Source organism: Vicugna pacos, chromosome 5, assembly GCF_048564905.1.
Source record: "Vicugna pacos chromosome 5, VicPac4, whole genome shotgun sequence".
NCBI classification, from domain to species: Eukaryota; Metazoa; Chordata; class Mammalia; order Artiodactyla; family Camelidae; genus Vicugna; species Vicugna pacos.
In genome coordinates this window covers 3,100,994-3,117,765 of record NC_132991.1, presented here as the reverse complement: position 1 = coordinate 3,117,765, position 16,772 = coordinate 3,100,994, and the positions used below count along the sequence as shown (strand labels likewise).

Below are 16,772 nucleotides of genomic sequence, written 5' to 3'. Positions count from 1 at the left end.
TGACCAAATTGGTAAGCTCAATTCTCAAATTTGATGAAGATCAAATGAAGCCACTAGTAGGACCCTTGATCAAGTCCAACAAAACAGCCAGGGTTTGGGGAACCGGCGTTCTCTGTTGGAGACAGTTCAAATTCACTCCCTTGCCTTCCCCACAGAAAAGACTAAATAAATGATCAAGATCGAAGACTCTACAAGGCAAAGGTACGTTGTTGTTGTTTTTTAATGGAGGTAATGAGGGTTGAACCCAGAACATCCTGCATGCTGAGCATACGCTCTACCACTGAGCTATTCCAGTCCCTCCTGAAGGTATCTGCTTTTATTTTCTTAGTACTGTCTCGTGGCCGCTCCTTGGCTCAAGGCTCCCACAAGAGCCTGTTTTGGGTGTGAGCTGAGGGAATCAAGGAATCCTGCTCCCCTGGGAACCACCCAGTGTTCTGCAGGAAGCACACTGCTCCCAGAATAGAAAGGGTGGGCTCCCTGAAACCGCTGGACTTCCCCAAGGTTCAAGAGAGGAGTGCAGGGAGTCAGGTGTTCAAAGGTCCAATGTATCAGCTATCAGCTGCAAGCTTTTCATTGGCAGTCTATTTTCTTCCTTCTTTGCGTATCTACTAATTTTTAAAGCATTTTTTATTGAGTTATAGTCATTTTACAATGTTGTGTCAAATTCCAGTGTAGAGCACAATTTTTCAGTTATACATGAACATACGTATATTCATTGTCACATTTTTTTCCACTGTGAGCTACAACAAGATCTTGTATACATTTTCCTGTGCTATGCAGTATAATCTTGTGTATCTATTCTACATATGCCTGTCAGTATCTACAAATTCTAAACTCCTAGTCTATCCCTTCCCACCCCTCTCCCCCTTGGCAACCACAAGTTTTGCATTCTATGTCCATGAGTCTGTTTCTGTTTTGTATTTATGTTCTTTTTTTTTTTTTTTTAGATTTCACATATGAGCGATCTCACATGGTATTTTTCTTTCTCTTTCTGGCTTACTTCACTTAGAATGACATTCTCCACGGACATCCATGTTGCTGCAAATGGTGTTATGCTATCGTTTTTTATGCCTGAATAGTATTCCGTTGTATAAATATTCCACATCTTCTTTATTCCATCATCTGTTGATGGACATTTAGGCTGTTTCCATGTCTTGGCTATTGTAAATAGTGCTGCTGTGAACATTGGGGTGCAGGTGTTTTTTTGAAGTAGGGTTCCTTCTGGACATATGCCCAGGAGTGGGATTACTGGGTCACAGGGTAAGTCTATTCCTAGTCTTTTGAGGAATCTCCAAACTGTTTTCCACAGTGGCTGCACCAAACTGTATTCCCACCAGCAGTGTAGGAGGGTTCCCTTTTGTCCACAGCCTCTCCAGCATTTGTCATTTGTGGACTTTTGAATGATGGCCATTCTGACTGGTGTGGGGTGATACCTCATTGTAGTTTTGATTTGCATTTCTCTGATAATTAGTCATATAGAGCATTTTTTTCATGTGCCTATTGATCATTTGTATTTCTTCCTTGGAGAATTGCTTGTTTAGGTCTTCTGCCCATTTTTGGATGGGGTTGTTTGGTTATTTCTTATTAGGTCATATGAGCTGCTTATATATTCTGGAGATCAAGCCTTTGTCAGTTTCATTTGCAAAAGTTTTCTCCCATTCCATAGGTTGTCTTCTTGTTTTACTTCTGGTTTCCTTTGCTATGCAGAAGCTTGTAAGTTTCATTAGGTCCCATTTGTTTATTCTTGTTTTTATTTCTATTGCTTGGGTAGGCATGTCTACTAATTTTTTGATTGATGATAGACATTGTGAGTTTTATCTTTTTGGGTGCTGGATGTTTTTGTACCCACTTTAATACTTGTGAGATTTGTTTGGGGACATAATGAAGTACTTGGAAGAAGCTTGATCCTCTGGGGTCTTGCTTTGAAGACTTTCTTAGGAGCAGGGCTGATTCTAGATCTAATATTCACTATTACTGAGGCCCCGTGAATCTTGAGGTTTACGGTATGGTTGGTGGGAACAGGCACTGTATTCCCAGCCTTGTTTCGGTGTCAGGCGCTATTACCTCCAACATTTGGGTCCTTCTTTCCTTGGCCTTGAGTAGTTTCCTCACAAACATGCACTGATCAGTTCTCAGCCGAGGAGTTGAAGTAGGTCCTCTGTAGTTACCAGGAGTTTTCTCTCTCAGTAGATCTCTTCTGCTCTACACTGTTCTGGGGATCCTCGGGCCTTGGTCTGCCTGGGCTCTCCACTCTGTCTCCTTGAGTTAAGGAACCTACAGCATTCCTCAGGAATTTGCCCTCCCTGTGCTTTGGCCGGGAAACTTTCCCAGGAAAATAAACTGGGGCAACATGAGGGCTCATCTCATTTTCCCTCCATCTCTCAGGAGTTATTATCTTTTATTGGCCTAAGTACAGTGTCTTGCAAATCTTTGTTTTACTTATTTTGTCAGTTTCTACTGCTGTTTTGTTTCAGGTGGGAGGATAAATCCAATGTTTGTTACCTTAACTTAGCTATACACGGAAGTCCCTCTCTACCCATACAGAACCCAGTTCTAAGCATATATTCCACTTTTGTTTAAAATCCACCTGCAGGAGCTGCACAGAGAAGTTCAAATTCACATTCTCTTTACTTTGTCTCATCGGAAATATACTCTAATCTTCAAAAAACCTTTAAACTCTAATTTTGTTACTTGAAAGTCAGAGCATGATTCTTCCATTGAGATATAAAATTTTCTTTTACCTTTAGTGCAATTAATTTGTCCATGAACCATCACAAATTCCAACTAGTGGTTTCACTGTACGTGAGTAATGATGATCACTTTTGTAAATGTTTTACTTACAAACTGTAAATATATTTAACTGCTCACCTCTAGTACACACATACACACAAATAATGCTTCGTATTTAAGGATGCTGAAAGATAGAATAAAAAGTGCATTGGACTTTGAACAGGGCACATTTGGCTTTTTCTGAATCCAAGCATGTCAACTAAACTTCTCTTTCCTCTTAATCTCTGCTTGGTAAGCATTAAATAAGTTATGTGAAATGTAAGAACACTTAGTAGGTGTTAATAGTCCTCCCTTACCCACTTCTTCCCATCCTCACTGGAACCCACCTCCTCTCCCTCATTTTCTGAAATTTATTTTAGCTGAAATAAATCATGAACAAGAGTACATCAGGGTTATTTCTGAAATATGTTAAAATCCCTTTATGGAGTGAGTCTTGGGTGGGTAGATCAACAATGTCTGGCAATCAGTTTGGGGGGCAGCATTTCGCCATATGGAGTTGTTTTGCTTCAGGGACTACATTTTCCCTAGTGGTGGATCTGAGTCACCCACACATTTATGGAATCACAGCTCCTCAGGCTCGCAATGCTCTCAAGGGAGCCAAGAGATGGTGCAGCCCTGGATGGCAGAGCCTGGGGGGTGGGGGGAAGGCAACTGGAAGGGGATCTCGGGTTGGCTGTGGGAAAGCCGAACTTAGGGCTCTTAGCTCCTGGTTTCTGACAAGGTGTTTGCTCTGATGCTGTGAAGAGTTCCACCCTGGCAGAGGAGTGTTTCACACAAGTGACAGAGATTATTAGCCTCGTTGGAGGTTCCTCCAGACTGTGTCTCAAGCAGTGGGAAACTCAAAATGCTTTTCGCATCATCTCAGTTCTGTTGGCAGTGAAGAGGATAAACAGAATCACCCAATTGTGTCCACTCTCTTCTCATGTGTGAACCAAAGCCTGCCAAGTTAAATTATGCCCTTAGCCCCTGCTGCTATGAATTCATAGTTCAGTATCTCCTTTCCCCTTCATTAAAAATAAAAAATCCACACATGTTCTCTATTAACAAAAATGGGAAAGCCAGAGAATTAGAGAGAGGAATTTTCAAATTCCTCTCTCTAATTCTCTCCTACCAAAGACAATCACGGATAACATTCTGGGATACTTTTCCACGTTTAAGGAAAAACGTAGTTATGATGTTACTGCTTTCTGGTTTTTTTTTACATAGTTGTGACCATATTCCACATAAAATTTCACATTCTTCAGTTTTTATCCTACTTTATAATAGAAGTCTTTTCCATAGTTATTAGAACTTTATAAAAATAGTTTAAGTTGCCACAGAATATCTTATCCAGGCAATATAAAAGGGTAATTAACTAGTTGGACATACAGCTTCTAATGTAACTGAATTCTAGAACAGAAATTAAAAGAAAAAAGGTTTAGTATATTTGATATTATTTTCAATATCAAAATAATGCATGTATGTTATAAAAACGTGTACAAAGAAAAAGGATCAAATGCCTAAGAGAACAGAAAATAAAAAGCAAAATTGTTTACCTGGCCTCTTTCAGCACCCACCTCCTAGCCCATCACCTTCTTTTAACCATTTATACCTTTTGTTTTTCTGGAACTTTCCTCTCCAACTGTAAATAAGAATTGTAAACATTCTAAAGCTCTTCCTAGTAATTTTAGTTGGAGCATTCAGTAAGAGCTAAAGTTATGTCCACCTAGCGAAGTATCCTATTAAATAGCCTGGATAAGTATCATACAGCCACTGAAATTCTTTTTAGAAAGACTTTATAATAAATTGAGTATACTTCTATTTTTCTTTTTTAAAATTGAAATATAGTCAGTTACAATGTGTCAGTTTCTGGTGTGCAGCACAATGTTCCAATCATGCAGATACATACATATATTCGTGTTCATATTCTTTTTCATTAAAGTTTATTACAAGATATTGGATATAGTTCCTTGTGCTGTACAGAAGATATTTGTTTTTTAATCTATTTTTATATATGGTGGTTAACATTTGCAAATCTCAGACTCCCAAATTTATCCTTTTCCACCCTCTTTCCCCTCGGTAAGATTGTTTACTAAGTCTGCAAGTCTGTTTCTGTTTTGTAGATGTGTTCGTTAGTGTCTTTTTTTTTTTTTTAAGATTCCACATATGAGTGATATCATATGGTATTTTTCTTTCTCTTTCTGGCTTACTTCACTTAGAATGACGATCTCCAGGTCCATCCATGTTGCTGCAAACGGGATAATTTTCTTCTTTTTTTTAATCACTGAATAGTGTTTCATTTTACAGGGCATGCTTCTACTCTTGATTTATCAACTAAAAAGCACATAGCTGGTCTTCAGTCTTACACTGAGGAATTTCACTTCCTTCAAATATCCTGTCCTTTTCACCTTTCCCTCTTCTCACTTTTTAGTATTTATGTTTATTACCTGAGATCTACTTGTTATTCTAATGAAGTCGATTGATGTGCTTGTACATCTGTTTCTCGGGCCATCTGCTCTGGGAGTCCGATTCCTCCCTCCCCTGTGAGGGGAAAGCGTGTCCCCTCTGCCTTTTTCCGTCTTCCTGTCCCCTGTGCCATGCTCAAGTTCTTGAACTTGAACTCCCATTTCTTTACACGCCAGGTTGATACCATTTACAATTTGTCGAGTTTTCAGTGAGATTGCTACTAACCTGACATTGCTTTTGGAGCTGTAGTGACCAGAGCTGTATTAAAATGAAAAATCCTGGAGTAGAAGGACGGCTCAATAAGACACATTTGAGGAGAAGATGGGGCATAAACAACCTGGCTCCGTGGCTGCATCCCATGTGATGTGTTTGCCCAACAGTAGTGCGAGGGAGCAAGCTGGGGGGACGTGGTCATGCTCCCTGTGCTGTCATGTGGAAGTCCCCACTCGCTGGAAGAAACGTCATTTGCACGGGATAAGGAAAACTTTGGCAGTAGCTTCCTTCTCCCTCCTTTCCTCCAGCGCAGAGGGCTCCTTCTCAGGGGCTGTGTACATGGGTTGGGGGGTCCCTTTGAGGTGCCTGCTCCCTGGGGGACAGTAGCCATGGCCCCTGGGATCCAGGCCGCTTCCAGCAGCCTCCTTCACGGGTCAGTGGTCATGTGCACAGGGGAGAGGCTCAGAGCCTTGGGTCCTCAGCATCCTCAGACCAAAAGAATAATGCCTCCCTCTGAGAGCTCACATGAGGGATGTGGGTGGGACGCATCTGGTTCCTGGCAGAAAGGTGGGGCTCCTTGCAATGAGCAGAACCTGACCTTCTGCCAGCCCTGGCTCTTACCAGACCCCGCAGGCATCCAATGTTGTGGTCATGGTTGCAGGTCCTAGGGATACAGCAGTGAACAAAAGAGATGAGAATCCTTGTCCTTAGGGAACTGAGAGTCATTAGAGGGAGGCAGACAACAAGCATGATCAATGCCACCAAGTGTGTGGGGTACGAGGAGGTGGCGAGTGTAATGCAGAAAAATACGCAGAGGAGGGCTGGGATGCAGGATGTGGGCCGGCCGGGATACTGCCCTACCCGGGGCTCCCACTCGCCTGGTTTCCCGGACCTCCCTCCTCCCTGTGCCTCTCCACTATTTCCTCGTGTTCTCAAGCCCTCCACTGATGCTCATGGCGGAGTCCCAGGAGAGTGATGGGCAGATCGTGGCAATGAGAGGAAGGGGAATGTTTGCGGAGTCCTCACCAGGTACTGCTGGGCAGGGATAGAGGGAAGAGGGTGGGCGTAGAGAAGGCTAGCATCAGGTGAAGGGGCCCCTGCCCCGGTGGTCCTTGTGCATCACAGGCAAGAGGCTGACCCTTTCCTCCAGCTGGGTGGTGACCACAGAGGGGCGAGCTGGTACGGGTCACAGTGGAACCAGGGCCGGACTGCCTGCCAGGGGAGCTGCCAGCACATGCAGAGACTGGGTTCCAAGCCTCCCCCGCCTCTAGCTTTGTCATATTCGTCCTCAAATAACCCAGCAAGCCTAGTTGGTGCGACAAGAAGTCCACCTTTCTCGCGTTGCCGCGCCTGGCGCGAGGCCGCTCAGACACTCAGTAGGTGCCAACTTACAGATAACACGGTCTGTGCTGAGAGCCCGCGCTGCGCGCCCCAGTCGGCACACAGGCCGTGGTTGCGACCCGCTCCCTCATTGCTCGTGCGCGGGGGGCCTCTGGGAGGGCGCCAGCCAGGACGGGATGGGGGGGCGGGGGGCGGGGGCGGGGGATGGGGGGGGGAACAGCCCCGAGGCCGGGCAGCGCGGGGACTGCCTGGGTAGCACAGATGTCACCCACGGGGAAGCACAGGGCCGGGCCCAGGCCCGGGCTGATGGGAATCGGGTTGTTTCCAGGACAGCTGGGGACGTCTTTTCATTATTCTTTCGCTCGAAATAGAATTATCTTTCGAAATCAGTTTTGACAGGCAGCCCGGGCGCTTTGCCTGGGCTGTCTGGGGGAAGGAACTGGCTTCCTCGCCTACACATACTTTTTTTTTTTTTTTCCCTTCCAAAGGAAGAAAGAGGTAACATTCTGCCGGTTTAGAAGAAAGTGGGAGAGGAGAGAGAAGTGCCAGGCGGTGAATTCAGAAGAGGGGCAGGGCAGGGGAGGGCAGAGGGGTCTGCGACGAGAACCTGCCCCCGGCAGCAAGTTTGTGGACCCCCGGAGACCCCGGGATGCAGCGTCATTGCGAAAACCAGAAGAAACCTCAGTGTAGAGACCAGAGGAAGAGAACAAAGGGCAGAGAGAGGAAGAGGGTGCTGGGCATTGTGGGCAGGGGGAGGGAGGGGTAGTCAGAGGTCGCAGGACAGGGGCTAAAAGCCAGACAGCAGGAACAGGTCCTGGGTTGCCTCTGCCAGCCTCAGTTTCCCCATCTGAAAGGGTGAGGTGTGTGAATCCTTCCTGCCCTTGCTTGGGTGGTCCCGGGAGCAGAGCTGGGGGAGGCTCTGCACTGTCCCTGTCGCCCTCTGTGACGCTGGACCCTGCATCTGGGACGAGATGCCCCTAGCACTGTCACCACAGCTTCTCCCTCGGGGAGGTGACCGGAGGGGGCCAAGCCCCCCTGCCCCAGCAGAGCCTGGAGCTGGAAAGCACGATGTGGGCAAGTTATTTTTGCCACAAAATCAGCAGGGCCTCCTAGCAGGGCCTTGAAGCTAAGAAATGAGGAAAATACTGCCTTTGTCCCACATTTAAGTGAAACAGCCCCCTAAGTGCTCAGCACAGCGCCCAGTACAGGGTGTGCCTTCCCAGGGGCGAGCTGACACCGCAGTGACCGGGAGCTGCTGGGTGTCCAGGGCTGACAGGCCTCCCACACCCTTTGAGACTGGGGCCTGCGGCAGGGGTGGGGTGGGGGTACCGGGACAGGTGTTGGCTTGTCAGGTGGTGGCCCTCCTCTGCCAGCTGGACCTGGCCTCTGGCCCCTACTGTCCTGCAGTCGCCTGTGCTCAGCACGAGTCAAAGCCAGCTGTGCCTTGTCCTCTGGACACCGCAGCCGGTCACTGAGCCCCACACTGCTCTGGTGTGCCCTCCTGGAGAATGGCACCTCTAGGGGGGGTGAAGGTGACCTGGACAGACAAGGCTTGCTATGCTGGCCAAAGTTTGGGCAGATCAAAGCACCAGGGCCTGAGGGACCAGAGAGGAGGATGTCCAGGTGTGCAGGGCTGAGCTGGACATGAAGGAAGTGGGACAGTAAGGGACAGGGGGCATGAAATACTCCAGACACTGAGCAGCGTGCGCAGAGGCCTGAAGCTGGGGGGCGGGGCTCCGCGGTGGGAGGGCCCACAAGCCCGAGGGAAGGCGGGGCTCACATCCCAAGAGCAGGGGGCGGGGCAAACCCCGGGCTCTGAGCAGCGCACCCCATGGGGCGGGCGGGGGAGTATGCCTGGATGGGATGGTGGGTCCTGAGCTGCTCCGCCCTGGCCCAGGCCCCAGCACACACCGCGACTCAGCAGAGTGTGGCTGCCCGTTTCCAGACCCCGTCCACGCGTATCGAGCTGCCCTCCCGGTCTGTGCCACCCCCACCCCCAGCTGTGAGTCCCCGAGTCCCCCTCGCACCTGGTGTGGGGCCTGCGGCACCTCTGAGGTGCGGGGGTGTGGGGGTGGGGAGAATGGGTCAGCGCAGCACTGAAAACCTCAGGGAAACCTTCCCGAAAGGCAAGACGGCTTATTTTTAAGCGAAGAAAATGGAACCCAGTGTTCCCTCTCTTATCGAAATTTCATTGAAATGACGGTAAAGGGGTAAAAAGAGCTAAGCGCCCAAGAACAAAACAAAGCCAGGAAGGACATGATATTGGACCAAAAGAGTTCAGAACACGACAGAGGCGTCCTCGCTAATCCACACAGCCGCCCTCCAAGGTCATGGCTTCAGGGAGGTCCAGCCACTCGGCAAGTAAGGCAGACCCAGCTCCTCACCGCCCACTACGTGCCCGTCCTGACTCAGGCTTGGGTTCTGGCTCTTTGGCCAAGTTCCTTAAGCTCTCTTAGCCTCAGTGTTCTCATCTGTAAACTGGGGCTGGTAACACACCTGCCTCAGGGATAGCAGTGCTGACAGGCAGACTTCCAAAGTGGGTGGGGCGGCGGGACTGGTGCTCCGACCTCAGCCCTCGCGGATCACTGCCCTGTGGGGTTTCTCTTGGATTCTGGGTGAGCATCTCCCTAAGCCCTGGGCGGTGGGCAGCTTAACACTCTGGGTTGTAAGTATCCCTGAACATGCTCGTTCATGAATTCAGAGGTGGTTGGAACGGGCAAAGTCAATTTCCAACAGGCTCAGAGCTGGCTTGTGTCGCCTTCCCAGCTCACGGCTAGCAGGGGGCTGGGGTCTCCATCACGGGCTGGTGGGACTGGCTGGCTTTTCCACTTGCCACCTTGGTTTGACCTGCAGAGGACCAGCGATCAGCTGGTGCCAGGACCCCCTTCCGCCCCCTGCTGGAGAACTGGGATTTAGGACCCCACTGTCTTCCTGGGGGTTGGGCTGTCTTCTGAGCTTGATGGTCCAAGCTTCATATAGGTTGTTCTGGGATCAGGTGGCCGTGATAAGAGAGGCCTTTTGGCTCCTTTGTTGAGAACAAAAGGTCATTGATTGGAATGCCACTGGGACTGGAGGTCCACTACCAGGCCAATGGATGCAGACACTTCCTGTGTCACCTCATTAAACATCCATCCATTATCTTCACTCCTTAGAGCCTTGTGACACCCAGGAGCATCTTCTTAAGATTCAGGACATCACAGATATGTTTCAGAAAGCCTGGAAAGGGGATCAAACGGGCAGGCCCAGGCTAGGGAGCCCTGAGAAGCAAGGGGAGCAGGGAAGTGGGGAACCCACTGGGCCCCAGATCAGACTTTGTTTGGGCTGAACTCTTAGGGTGCTTTCTCATAGCCTTGCAGCTGGCCACTCTGGTCCTGCCTGTCTTGCTGGGCTCTGGAAGAGGCCAGCGTCCATGAGAGAGACAGAGAAATAGATGGGCAGGTTCTGTGCCCTGTGACAGAGGGTAGATGGGAGATGCAGAGGGGAAGGGTGCCCAGCCTAGTCTCTGGCTGATCTGGGAGAGGCAGGCCAGGGAGGCTTCCCGGAGGAGTTGACGGCTGAAGACGAGGGGGATCATGACCATAGGCTAGCCAGCCCAGAGCAGCAGGCGGCCGTGGTACAGGGCCCAGATGCAGGGAGGATGGATGGGAGCAAAGCAATCAGCATGTGCGCATGAGCGTGTGTGAGCGTGCGTGTGTGTGTGCGCACGCGTGTGCACGCATGGATAGGTGGAATAGAGTTGGGAAGGTGGGAGACGTCACACGAGGGCTGGAGTAGGGTGTTAATGAGTTTGTACTTCATATTGCAGACAGAGGAGGACATCGTAGGGGTTCAAGCTGGGAGTGAATTTGACATAATGAGGAGTGGGCTTGGGGATGGGGGGGTGGCTGGAGGCGTGGAAACCAAGGAGGAGGCTGTGGCAGTGAGCTCAGCCTTGACTGGACCCTGAAGACAAGCTAAAGGAGGAGTCCTCTGCAGCATCCATGGGCCTAGAGGCTATCAGAAGCGTCCCACTGAACCCTCCTGGAAGTCTTCCCCGGCTGGGCCTGGGTGGCTGGGCGGGGCAGCCAGAGGCTCTGGGACTGACGGCTTCGAGCACTCCCATGTTGCAAGCCTGGCAGGCAAAGTGCTTAAATATTTATTACAAACAGAAAGTGCTGTTGGAGAACCAAATTCTCAAAAAGGAAATTGAAAGGGAAGGGAGGGTGGGACCTCTGAATCCCAATTTGTAGCACTGGGCCTCTGCATATTTCATTAACTCCTCAGAGTGCTGAGGGACCAGATGTTCAGGATGCGGGGAGGTCCTGCAATTCACACACCAGTGCACCTCGTGGCAGCAGCTCATTATCCTGGGGCTGTGTGAGGAAGGTCAGAGGCAAAGATGCTTGCAAAAAGGGAGAGTGGATGGAATCGTGATGGATGGGGGAGGGCTTGTGTTGAGCTTCTGAGGGAATAATAGATATGAGAAGCGAGCTGCGAGTTGAAATGAACATCAGGAAAAGGCAATGGGGTGTCTGGAAAGAGCACTGACTGTGGATTCAGCCAGACCTTCAGCTTTTTACTGGCTCTGAGAACTTCAGAATGTTTTGATGTCTCTGGACTCTCGTCAAATATAAGTAATATGATCTGCAATCACTGTCACTATCATCATTATCACCGTCATGATCATTATCACCATTATCATCATCTCTACCAATACCGTCACCATCATCATCGTCAGCACAACCACCATTGTCATCATGACCATCACCACCATCATCACCCCATTACCGCCGTAATTAGTATCACCATCGTCATCATCAGTCTCATCATTACCATCATCACTCACCGTCACCATCGTCACCCTCACCATCATCATCACTGCCATGATCATCCATGATTGTCGCCATCATTACCATCATCACTGTTATAATGTTCACCATATTGACCACTTACTGTGTGCCCCACACACAAATTGATCTATTTCTCAAAACAACCATATAATTATAGGCAGTTGTCTATATGTTCCATTGCACAGTTGAGGAAACTGAGGCACAATAAATTAGGCTTAAGTTGACCAAGAGCCAGTAAGTGATAGAGTGGTTCTGCCTGACAGCACAGGGGTTTCCCGGGTTAAGCGTCGTTGTGGGTGCAGTGACGTTTGTATATTGCTGGTGTGACGCGGGTCCCATCACAGGGGGCTTCTTATTGGATATGTCTGTTGGTGAAGAGCAGCCGTGTCACGGCCTTGTCCAGGGGGTGCTATGAGTCAGACTGAGCCCTGATAAGCATAAAGAAAATAAGACTTTTTGGGGACCCTCCTATGTGCCAGGCAATGTGCCAGGAAACACTGGGCCCCGTGACTCTTGAGACAAGCCCCAAGATGCATGTCTGCGGGCCTGGCCATCAGTGTGCTTAGCCAGCGCGAGGGTGCACACTGCAGGGGACAGGAGACTCCCTCTGCCTGCTGCCCAGGAACCGCTGACCAGTGCCTGCTGTGTCATCTCCCAGGGACAGAGGTGGAGAACAAAGAGCTTGGCCTGAGACCGCGGGGGGTCCTCAGATGCTCGGATGGGTGCTTGGCAGATGTACCAGGCCCTGGGTTGGTTAGCAGAATTCACTTGAATTGGAGAATTGGTCTTTGACCTTTTGAAAGCGACTGGCTAATGAATTTGAATAAATTTGGATTACTTTAATAAAGCACATGCTACGGAATGCGTTCTAAGGGCAAAAGGGAGGAGTGAAGGGCCTCACAGTGACTCCAGCCCATGGCATAATTTATTCCATGCACTTTCAAGTCACCGGAAGCACAATGGGAGTCCTCGACCATGTTTTGGTGCGGTGGGGGGAACACACAGAAAAGGGAACTTCTTCCTGCTGGGTTAGTCTCATCCACCTTATTAAAGGATCTAAACTTATTTTCCCAACCCCAGTCAGAGTCTGACCACCCAAAGAGGAACCTTTTATTAATAATTTATAAATACATCCTCCCAGTCTTCTTTCTCTCTTAATATTTTTATGAAGAAAAGGAAAACCAGAAAGAAGCAGTTTAGGGTTAAGAAGTGTTTGTGGGAAGGAGGCGCCCTCAGGGAGCCCGAGGTGGAGTGTGATGGTGTGTGAAGTGGGTCATTCTGTGGTCGAATAAGTGCGGACTAAAGCTGCACCTTGCCTGTGACCTTGACAGCTACTGATTCTCCAGGCTTCCATCTGCTGTGTTTAAAGTGGAGATCAGGGTATCTCCCTGTCAGGGCCCGTGAGAGCTTAAGTGAGATGTGCTGTAGGAAGTACCTGGTGGGTCCTTCAGTCAGGGTGGTCCCTCCGCTGGAGGGGGCTTGGGACCAAGGCATTGCCCAGAATGGACGTTGGACCATATGCGTGTACCCGTGTGCACACACAACACGGATACAGAGCAGAGCTGGGACACAGCTAAGGAGGACCAGAGGGCCCACTGAGAGGCTTTGGAGCCAGAGCCATGTGCTCAGCCCTCTGTCGGCTGGTGAGCTGTGCCTGCCGTGACATCCAGACCCTATCTAGGACACCCCCCACCCCATGGTGGCTTTGGGGCAGTGGAGGCTCCACATTGTCACAGGCACCCTAGGTCAAGCAAATGCCGGGCTGCAGCCAAACAATGGGGCAGCTCGCTGCCACTGGAGTGTGGCTGGTGGCAGCGCTGTCCTCTAAGTACGGCCATCAGCCGGGTAGGCACCGTCTGCTGCAAAGGCTGTGAGATGTTCCTGCCAGCTGGGGAGTCATGCTTGCAGACAGCCTGAGCACCCTGGCCCTGGGAGACACTGGTGGACAAGGGGGCGTTCCGGGCACAGTGTGCATGGCTCCCAGGGATCCAGGTTTGGTAGGAGAAATGGCTTTTTGAAAAGGCGGGCAGCATCAGCGCCTCCAAGGCAGCGCTCCTCGGGCATCGTAAGCTTTTACCGACGTTGGGACCTGAAGGAGAAAAGGTGCTCTGTAAATATGTTCTCTCGGACTGAAAATTAACTTTTACATTTTCCTGAGCTCGTGGGAATTAACACTGCCATTAGTCTGTAATTTGTTTCTCAAAATTCTTCTATTTTAAGAAATTAAGCAGGAGGAGTAGAGGGTGAAAAACAAAAGAGAGGGAGGGGGAGGGACCAGGAGGAAATGAGGACACCTCAAGGCAGGCAGAATGGGGCAGTGAGGGGGAGGAGCAGGGGCGGTGGGAGACGGCCTGAAACCCTCGCTTTTCATCTCTTTCCTCCCTGTGGTTGTGACGGTGATTTCCCAGCTGAGAATATCTTTGCCTGCCAGGGCTGTGTGTGCTCTGATGAAACCACGGTGTTCGCAGTAATGTCGGGGATGAGAAGGGCAAGTCTCAACGAGGCACGATGTCCAGGGCTCCTGCTGGTATTCACCACGCAGTGATCAGCCGGACCTGGCCCGCATCTCTGTCTCCAGGAGGTTAGAGGGAGCATCCTTCCCATCTGGGCTCTGTTCCCCGTGCTCAGTCTTGCTGGTTCTGCACCTTTTGTAAAAGGATGTTGCCTAGAGCCTGAAATAGACAGGAGAGCCTATTCTCAAGGCTCTGACCTTTAAGGGTGTAACACTTTCCCATTCATACAGAGATAAAAAGTTGCAGAACAGAGAATAACATTTGTCTTGTTGGTTTACAGGGACATTGTGACCTGACCCATATGGACAGCTTCAAGAACAAAGGATTCTGACACCAAGAAGTTTGCAACCACCAACCATAACTCCTTCCCTTTTTAGTATAAAAAGAAGGCTGAATTCTGACTCGGCTCTCCAGGACATTAGTCTGCCATCTTCTTGGTCTGCTGTCTTTCTGAATAAAGTTGTTATTCCTTGCCCCAGCAGCTCACCTTCTGATTTATTGGCCCCTCATGCAGTGAGCAGAATGAGTTTGCACTCAGTAACACTCAGGGGAGCTGGGATCTGGCTTCTCCAGTGGATGTGATGCCCCCAGGTGTGAGAAGCTGCTGGTTCCTGACAGCTCCCATTCACTAATTTCAATGAAACTTAGAATCATTTCCATTAAAAAAAAAATCACCAGGGTCAGTCGTAGCAGGTGCCTACTTAAGTGTTGGCGATATATTCCCAGCTGCTGTAGCAGGTGAGGAATGAGCCCTGAGTGGTTTATTTGAGTTCAGTGCTATCTGAGAAAAGCATGTGCAAAGGCCCTGAGGGGAGCTGCTCCTGGCTTGTTTGAGGAGCAGCAGGCAATCAGGAGGGGAGTGAAGTCTGGAGGAGAAGAACAGGGGATGTGCTCAGGGGCCCTAACTAGGGGGACTCGTCCACTACTCTGAGTGAGGGGGCAGGCAGTCTGGCGTGGAGTGAGGAGGGCCCTGGTCTGACCTGAAATGCAGAAGGACCCCCTCCGGCCACTGCCCTGCGGGGAGACTGTCGGGGCAGGGTGGAAACATAGAAGTGCGTTAGGAGGCACGAGATGAGGGTGGGCTTGACCAGGATGGAGGAGGAGCAGGTTTACAATATTCGAAGGGCAGAGTTATCTGGATTTATCGATGGAGCAGATGAGGAGTGGGAGAGAAATGGGAGAGAACCTGGCAGTCGAGGCTGATTTCCAGGTGGTGATGGAGGAGTGCTGCTGGGGGAGCAGCAGGTCTGGGAGGAGACGGGGATGACAAGGACCTGTGATGGAGACGGCATGTCCAGGCTGGGCTGTGATGGTGGGCGGAGTGGTGGCATTGCAGTCATGCCTGCCCGGGTCCCTGTGTGTGAGCAGGGGAGAGAAGGACGTCCCTGCTGTAGGGACCACACCGAGTCCCCCTGTTTCCAACTGTCCCACTGAGTCATAGACCCACCTACCGCCTCTTCATCACGTAGCTCTAAGCCTTTCCTGAGGAGGATCTGGGAGGCTCACAGCTCTAAGACCGGCTCCCCTTGGAGTCATATCACTGTCCTCGGTTTCTCGGTCGGGCCATTTGCAGCCTTGCGCCACATCATGGAGCCTTCCTGGTTGCGCCTTTGCCCACAAGCGGGTCCCTCACTGCACTAGGGAAGCTGGGACACTAGCTCTGTCCCCACCCCCGCTTTCACCTGGGGTGGCCCCCAGCCTCGATCAGTCAGCCTTCAGTCATATTTATGCCAAGACTGGTGACGGAATGTGTGTGTATTTCATTTGCATCCTGGACCAAGGCTAAAGCTCTTGTGAATTTTGGTCCAGAAGTGGGTACTAAATAGAGAATAAATGCCCAGCTGGTTGCTTCCCCCTAGACCACGCCCTCCTCCCCCAGATTCTTTTTCTTTTTTTAAATTGAGGTACAGTCAGTTTACACTGTTGCATCAATTTCTGCTGCACAGCACAATGCTCCAGTCTTATATGTACGTACATATATTCCTTTTCATTACAGGTTCCTGCAAGATATTGAACATAGTTCCCTGGGCTGTACAGTAGGATCTTGCTGTTGATTTTATGGTTACTGTTGCATTGTCACTTGTAGCTTTTGCCTTGTGTGTTTAACCCCCAACATTTCTACAGATCTTGCAGCATTTCTCCACAAGCCCCTGGTCCATCGGCTCTGAGGCTTCCTTCCCAGCACTTTGCTCCATTCTGGTGCTGGGGCCCGTCCCCTGTCCTTCTGGGTGACTTCACCTCCCTCTTGGTTGGACCTACTGTTATCCGATCCCATGTCTTCACATTTCTTGCTTTTCACGCTCACTTTGCTGAAATCTATTAATGATAATTCCCTAAGAAAGGGAGTTTTCGAGTGAAATTCTTTTTTTTTTTAAAGCATTGCATTTCTAAAAACATATTTATGTTGCCCTCACATTTTCTGATCGTCTGGCTAGATAAAGAATTATACAGCTGTTCACTTCTACTCCAGCCTCACAGGACTGCTCCTTCGCCTCCTGGGACCCTGGGACTCCAATGCCTGATGCTGCCGTGACATTTGAATCATTGTGCATGACGTGTTCTCTTGTCCAGAAGAATCGTTTCTTTTTTTGACTCCAGCACATTTCTCTGCATTACTTTCTGGATGATTTTTCTTCCCTTC

General features: G+C 49.7%; 1 long non-coding RNA gene across 3 annotated transcripts; it reads left to right on the top strand.

The window, feature by feature from the left end:
• Nucleotides 1-6,190: 6,190 nt before the first annotated feature.
• Nucleotides 6,191-14,612, top strand: LOC116280676 (uncharacterized). 3 transcript variants are annotated; one of them, XR_012073009.1, is made up of 2 exons: nucleotides 6,191-6,477; nucleotides 14,412-14,612. It is a non-coding gene; the product is annotated as an uncharacterized lncRNA (long non-coding RNA). The 3 variants fall into 3 exon arrangements; XR_012073011.1 differs by lacking the exon at nucleotides 6,191-6,477 and adding an exon at nucleotides 8,946-9,150; XR_012073010.1 differs by lacking the exon at nucleotides 6,191-6,477 and adding an exon at nucleotides 13,976-14,199.
• The last annotated feature ends 2,160 nt before the right edge of the window (nucleotides 14,613-16,772 follow it).